Below are 7,065 nucleotides of genomic sequence, written 5' to 3'. Positions count from 1 at the left end.
TGATTTTGCAGCTGCGGTGGGAAGGTTCGTATATATTTTCCCAACACAGTAGAACCCATAAACAGGGTTATCAGCTAATGATATCAAGTAATCTTCGTTAAAACGGTATTAATTATGACTTCTCGGACAGAGTAATATGTCTATGTCGTAAAGAAGACACTACCGTTAGTGAAACCACAACAAGCCCAAACGTATACAAATTGTATTGTTGGCACTTCAGAAAACGAAGATAAAAAGATGACAAGGTGGTCGGATTCCTCCAGTAAACAGCTTAGAGCACGTCAAAAAGTGGGGTGTGATTAATATATGCCCACAAAACAGACAGAGCTCTTAATTCATGCGGTAAGATCCTAAAAAGGAATGAATCCTTAGATAGGATAAGATTAACTTTCCTTATTCGAGGTCTAACCCCGAGAAATAGAAGCCGCAGACACACCCCCCCCCTTTTTTGGGGAAATGAAGAGTGTCTTTGAGAACCTCGAATGGACTTCTGACTAACACTGCTGAGATAGAACTTCAAAGCCCTGATTGCCCAAAGAAGTTTATCCTCATCTTCATGACTACCAGTTTAAGAAAACTTGGAAACTTGAAGGTAGAAGCCATATAGAGGACTTGATATTAAGCAAGGAATCCTGGCTGACACAACAAAGTGAAAACGACAATAGATCCAACTGGAATTGGTCGTATTCAACAGAAAAAGCATGAATTTCACTTCTCCGTATGGTAAAAGCCATAATAAGAAGGAAAACCGTCTTAAAATTATATTGGAACTGTTAATAAGCCTGATGAAAAAGGTTCATAGGGAGCTCATTAAGCATCCCAACATGTTACACAAGTCAAAACCGCTTAAGAAGGTAAAGGAACGAAAAACATAGTGTTGACGTTCCATAGTTTGGATCAGTTCCAAAATAGGTAAGACAGCACAGAGTTGCGATGACTTACACAAAACAAGGTATACGAAAGCATAATATCTATCCTTTTATGAAGAAAAGAACAAATTTCTTATCATCAAGAAAAAGATGAGAAAAACCTCTATGTATCTAGCAGAGTGATTAAGGTAATAACTATGCTCTCAATTACCCAGTAAAAATGAATTTCCATAGAACCTTTATACAGTTCTGATGGAATTATCCTTGCACAAGTAACAAGGATTGAAACTCTAACAGAAAAACGTTCTTCTGTAGAGATAACTAAAAGTTATTAATGGCCAGACATGAAGTGGCACATGTTTGGATCAGTAAAAATATGTCTCAGTGAGATATGATATTTGACCTGTGAAGAAGTTTCCTGAAAATAATTGTACAGGAGACTTAAAAGGTCGTAGAACCATAATCCCATGGTTCATTAAGTATATTTCATGAAATTATGGCAAAAACTCAGTTATTGCAAAAACTCACCAAGAAGGCAAGATATTCCAGTTTATGTCAATGGACGAATGTATAACAATCGCACACCCTGCTGGATCGATTTCTGTGAACTGCATTGTTGACGTTGTTCAGCATACCGGTATACACTGCGATATACGATCGCATAAAGCTAATAACTAGCGTTTGATGATAAACAACATTCTTTGATATACTATGTACACCATGCAACTCGTCTGCAACTTCACTGCCGCGCATGCGCAATTACATTATTGAACCCAACGGAAAAATAATTCGAAAGAAAGAACTGCAGGACAAAACGTCCAACAGGGCGTTGAGACGAACTGGTATGAGAAAGACGATAGAGAAAATTTGTTGTTCTTGCAAAGAACGAATAAGTTCCTGATTTCCAGTTACAAGGAGTGATAATATGATCACCTCCGTGTCTGTAAGTAAACCACGACCGATGTGTGATAGTTGAAACCATCACAAAGGAATCGTGAAAATGTGTTGTAAATGAAAAACAGCTAAAAAGAATTTTCGCTTTTCAAGATGTAGATGTGCAGGTGATATTCGTTAGGATACCACATAATTGAGAAAATCAAGATACGTTGTTCTATGTGATCGTCCATAACCTTATCTGCTCACATCTGTATAAGATGTAAGGAAGGTTGTGGTAGAATAAACTATATTCTTGCCAAGATAATCTTCTAGTCTAGACACCACTGAATAGTGGTAAATAATGACAAAAAGATGGTAATCTGTGTCATTAAATAATCCCGAGATTAATACAATATCTTAAAATTAAAGCTGAAACGGACGTAAGAAAAGACGTCTCAGCAGAAGGACCGGTGACCGGACCGGTAAATACCGACCGGTGACCGGAACCATTTGTCAAGGATGGGTGGGCAAAGAAACCACGGCAAGCCGAACTTTCCCACTCCAAACACACTTGAAAATTGGTAGAATAGGACAGTGTTTAACACTTACAAGTTTATGACCTATCTACAGAATATAGCCTCTTCTTGAACCAATAACAGGCGCCTTTAAAATCCTGGATAATACAGGTCGCGAAGTCATCGATTTGCGAAGTACGGAAATATGATTGATAGTGGTACCTCCGGAATCGGAGGTGTGATGGCATTAAAAGGTGAAAACCCTAGGGGTAACCTTAAGCGGGTCCACGCTTGCCGGTAGAATGCATGGAAGTCTTAAATTCTGACTTGATTAATCCATTTACTTCAAGACTTCTAACCGGGACGAATTCCGAAAGGAATACGACCAGTTATAGGAAGACGGCCTGTTATGGCCAGAAGTGTAATAGAAGAATAACTTTAAGATGAGGTCCCTCCAGATCCTAGGATCTAAGATCTGAGTTCAATAGGTCCTAAGCCATCTACAAGACTGTAGCCGCTATGCGGTCAATCTGATAGGCAATCCTATGTATCAGAACTCTTGTTGATTCCAGTAGCTTGAAAATATGCACTGCCGTAGGAGCAATAGAAAAGCAGAAGTCGATACAAATGTCGTCTTGCTAATCCTGCTAGCGTCATTAATGTGTCCCAACTGTTCCGTGACACTGACTGCAAAGTCTGTATCCGACAGGTAAAGGCGTTTAAAACAATTCATCCTTCGGGTCTCGAACATAAATTAATAGAGGTCAAATAGTAATGTTCGACCTCAATGCTAGTTTCCGAGCCCACTTCAGCCGATCTATCTGCAAGACCAGTAGTCTGCATGTAGCCGGTTGAGATAGAAGTACAAATAACAGATATAGCATGATTTGGTAACCGTCGCCAGTAGAACATCAGTATTGAAAAACACAAAAAGTCATGTAGATTGTTGAATCCATAAAATATAGTATTCAATACAATCATAGCCAGGGGTATACAACTATGTAATGTAGACGATACCCGTGATACTAAAAATTGACCGATGAAAACACAGTGGAATACCGGTAATTGGTAAGTGGTGACCGAACCGGACCGGTCAATGACCGGTAAATGTAGCCCGGTGAACGGACCAGTCATAATATGACCGGTGACGTTACCAGTTAAAGACCGAAAAATGGTGGAATCCATATGGTCTGTTATCAATGTCAAGCACTGCTCGGAAAAGAAGATCATGCCAAAAAATCCAATCCGATGGCGAGAGACATCACTTATTCTGACCGGTGATCAGTGATCGGTGATATGACCGATGAATGGTGACCGATGTCCGGTGATCGGGACCGGTATAATATAACTGCGTCAGAATGGAAATATCTGGTGCAGAAGAATGACCATCCAAGAAGTCATCTGATAATGTTAACCGGAAAAACAACGGTAGATTATCAGTATTAATAGGCATAAGTGTCTTTGTAGTCGTAGTGGAGAAAAGAACAGCTTATCCCGAAGCCTGAATGTTAAACGAACTAGTGTTCGTATACAACTACGGCTCGGTGACTGCAACATGTGTGGATGCCATAAGAAGAACCATCACACGTGGAATGGAGACATGATATTCCTAAAGGAATAAAATGGAGAACGTCGATATGACCAGTAGGTTCATTAACGCCTACGTGAGAAGTGGCGACATCCATATAACTTTGATGCCGAAATATTGTTCGGCTACGCTGGAAATATTGTCTTCTACAATATTGTCTCCGTGAGCATTGACATGATCGCTTACGAGCGTATCAACGCCGAGAACTGCTCAATGAAGGAGAGGTATGTTCGATAACTATCCAGTGGTGCTCAATGCAGTCCGCTGATGTCTACGTGAAGGTTGACGACGTCCTCGTTTCCTGCGATGTCGAGATCTGGATCGGCCGAGATGTGGATCGGCTGCGATGAGACCGAGATCTTCTAGAATAACGTCTCCGTGAGTGACGACGTGATCGCTTACGAGAGCCGCGACGATGAGAACTGCTCGACGAAGAAGAGCGTGTCCGCTGTCTAATCCTTTGATGAAGACGATGTATTCAACGAAGAATAGGAGAATAATTCAATGAAGAAGACCGAGTTCTTCTTCTTGACCGGTGACTGGTGTTATCGGTGGCAGGCCTAACTGATGACTGTTGACCGGTGACCGGAGCGGTGATCAATGACCGGACCGGTGACATGACCTGACCGGTGACATGACCGGTGACCGGACCGGACCGGTGACATGACCGGTGACCGGACCGGTGACATGACCGGTGACCGGACCGGACCGGTGACCGGACCGGTGATCAATGACGGACCGGACCGGTGACATGACCGGTGACCGGACCGGTGACCGGTGACCGGACCGGTGACATGACCGGACCGGTGACATGACCGGTGACCGGACCGGACCGGTGATCAATGACCGGACCGGTGACCGGACCGGACCGGTGACATGACCGGACCGGTGACATGACCGGTGACCGGACCGGACCGGACCGGTGACCGGACCGGACCGGTGACATGACCGGTGACCGGACCGGTGATCAATGACCGGACCGGTGACATGACCGGTGACCGGACCGGCCGGTCAGACGTCGATCAATGGTCCGTGATCAACGTCCCCGGTGACGTACCGGTCATATCATGACCAGTGTTGTCACCGGATAATGACCGTATGGCGGATTCCAAATGGTCCGGCATTGGTCGATGTCCTTGACCAATGCCATCGGGCAAAGACCGGCTGACGGGTGTCGCCATATGGTCTGATGTTGACCGACTGTCTAAGAGACTTAGCATAGTACGGTCGCGATCGTGCCCGATACCCGGTGACTGATACTGCAACTATCATCCATGATCTGCGAATTCACCGGGTATTTATCCACTCTTGTTTCTGCGACCATCATGTAGTCGAATATATGAAAAACAAGAGCAAAGCATATTCAACCATAAACTGGTCACAGACCAGATTATCATACGGCACATAAAATCATTATTTGACCATAATGAAAATTATAATAATACTGCCGTAGATCATAAATTAAACAAAAGTTTAATTCAAAACAGATGAAAAATAAAATGACGATCAATTAGATTGTCATACGGAACGTTAAAATCATTATTGCACACAATGGCAAATGATAAACAATCTGTCAATAGAAGAACACGCTTTGCACGATCTCGTAACACATTAGAAGAACATGCTTTGCACGTTCTAGCAATGTATTAGAAGAGCACGTTTTGCACGTGGTCGTTCGCGCCTGAAAACACCCAGCATGGAAGAAATAAACCATTGTTCGATAAAAACAAGCATGGCTTACCTTTTACAAATGAAACAAAATCCATTAAATCCACACAAATTAATCCGAATGAGAAATAAAAAGATAAATAACACAATTTATCTATTCAAAACCCCAATCAACCAAGTGAAAAACAATATTTTAATTCAGAGCCGTAAAAGACACGTATACACCTGGTTGATCCGGAAAGAATATTGAGGGTTGGTTACCGATTTTTGGCTAGGTTGCATTGCACTATGTTTAACCTGGCCTGTATTACGGTATTGAGGTGGCGGATTCCCAGTTAAAATTCCGGATGAGTTATTTCCCCTTGGAGAGTATAAGCATACGATAACAGGTCAGTATTTATGACATTAAAATGCATAAGGTTTGGTCAAATTGTTGTCAATGGAAACAAAATAAAACTGGAATAAACAATGGGTTCCCTCAGCTCTTGCATCACTGGGAACTGTGTAAGGTAGTGAAGTCTGCAGTGTACACATGCTAAGGAAGTAAACAAGGCACTATTGTTACTGTAAATAAAACTTTTGTCAATAATTTCAAAAGTTACATTATAAATAAATATTTATGCTTCCTGAAGAGGTGAAGGCAGACAGTCAGCATGGGTTGTCAGGTCTCATCTAGATGAATGCACCTTAACAGGGATACAGTCATGCCATAGATTCATTCATCCTGCAAGTTTACTAGATAAACTCTAAAAAAAAAATATTCTCCATTGAAAAGTAGGAATAGTAGGAAGATTTGGTAAAAATATAGGAAAAAGTAGGATCATGATGAAAAAGTAGGAAATAGTAGGAAAAAGTATGACCGCTTGACAGCCTGGTCATGGTGTCACTAAGTGCATTTCAAGGATTTAGCATGGTGTCCGCTCTCTAATTGAAGTAGTTTTCAGCCGATCTTCACCAAATTTGGTCAAAAGTTGTGTCTAAATGATATCTTGGTCAAGTTTAAATATGGGTCATGCCGGGTAAAAAACTAGGTCACTTAGTGCATTTCAAGCATTAAGAACGGTGTCCACTCTCTAATTGAAATAGTTTTCATCTGATCTTTACCAAATTTGGTCCAAAGTTGTGTAGATGATATGCAGGTCAAGTTCAAATATGGGTCATGGTTAAGTTATCATGTTGTCCAAAACCTTCAAAAGGGCGTATCTTGTGACAGTTTGGCACTCTTGTTTGTAATGAGGGCATCTGTGGCTGTGATGCATATAGCTTAGTTTTATACAAAATCTTTCATTTAATTTGCTTTTTACCCAACAGAGGTTTTACTCTCATATCTTTTTAATTATGTACAAATGAAGTATTTTTGAAGAATGAACTGTTTCTCCCCTGTTATAGCTTACTTTTTTTCATTTCCTAGCTTACAAACTTATGAAATAAACAGGCTTAAATGCTATGTATAAACATACACAATTATAAAAACAACCTCACAAAAATATGTTTTTTTAAACTTGACAATTTACGAATCTCAGTATTAACTAGTAACCACTGATATGCT

This window comes from Dreissena polymorpha, chromosome 3 (assembly GCF_020536995.1).
Source record: "Dreissena polymorpha isolate Duluth1 chromosome 3, UMN_Dpol_1.0, whole genome shotgun sequence".
NCBI classification, from domain to species: Eukaryota; Metazoa; Mollusca; class Bivalvia; order Myida; family Dreissenidae; genus Dreissena; species Dreissena polymorpha.
This window is presented reverse-complemented; position numbering follows the sequence as displayed.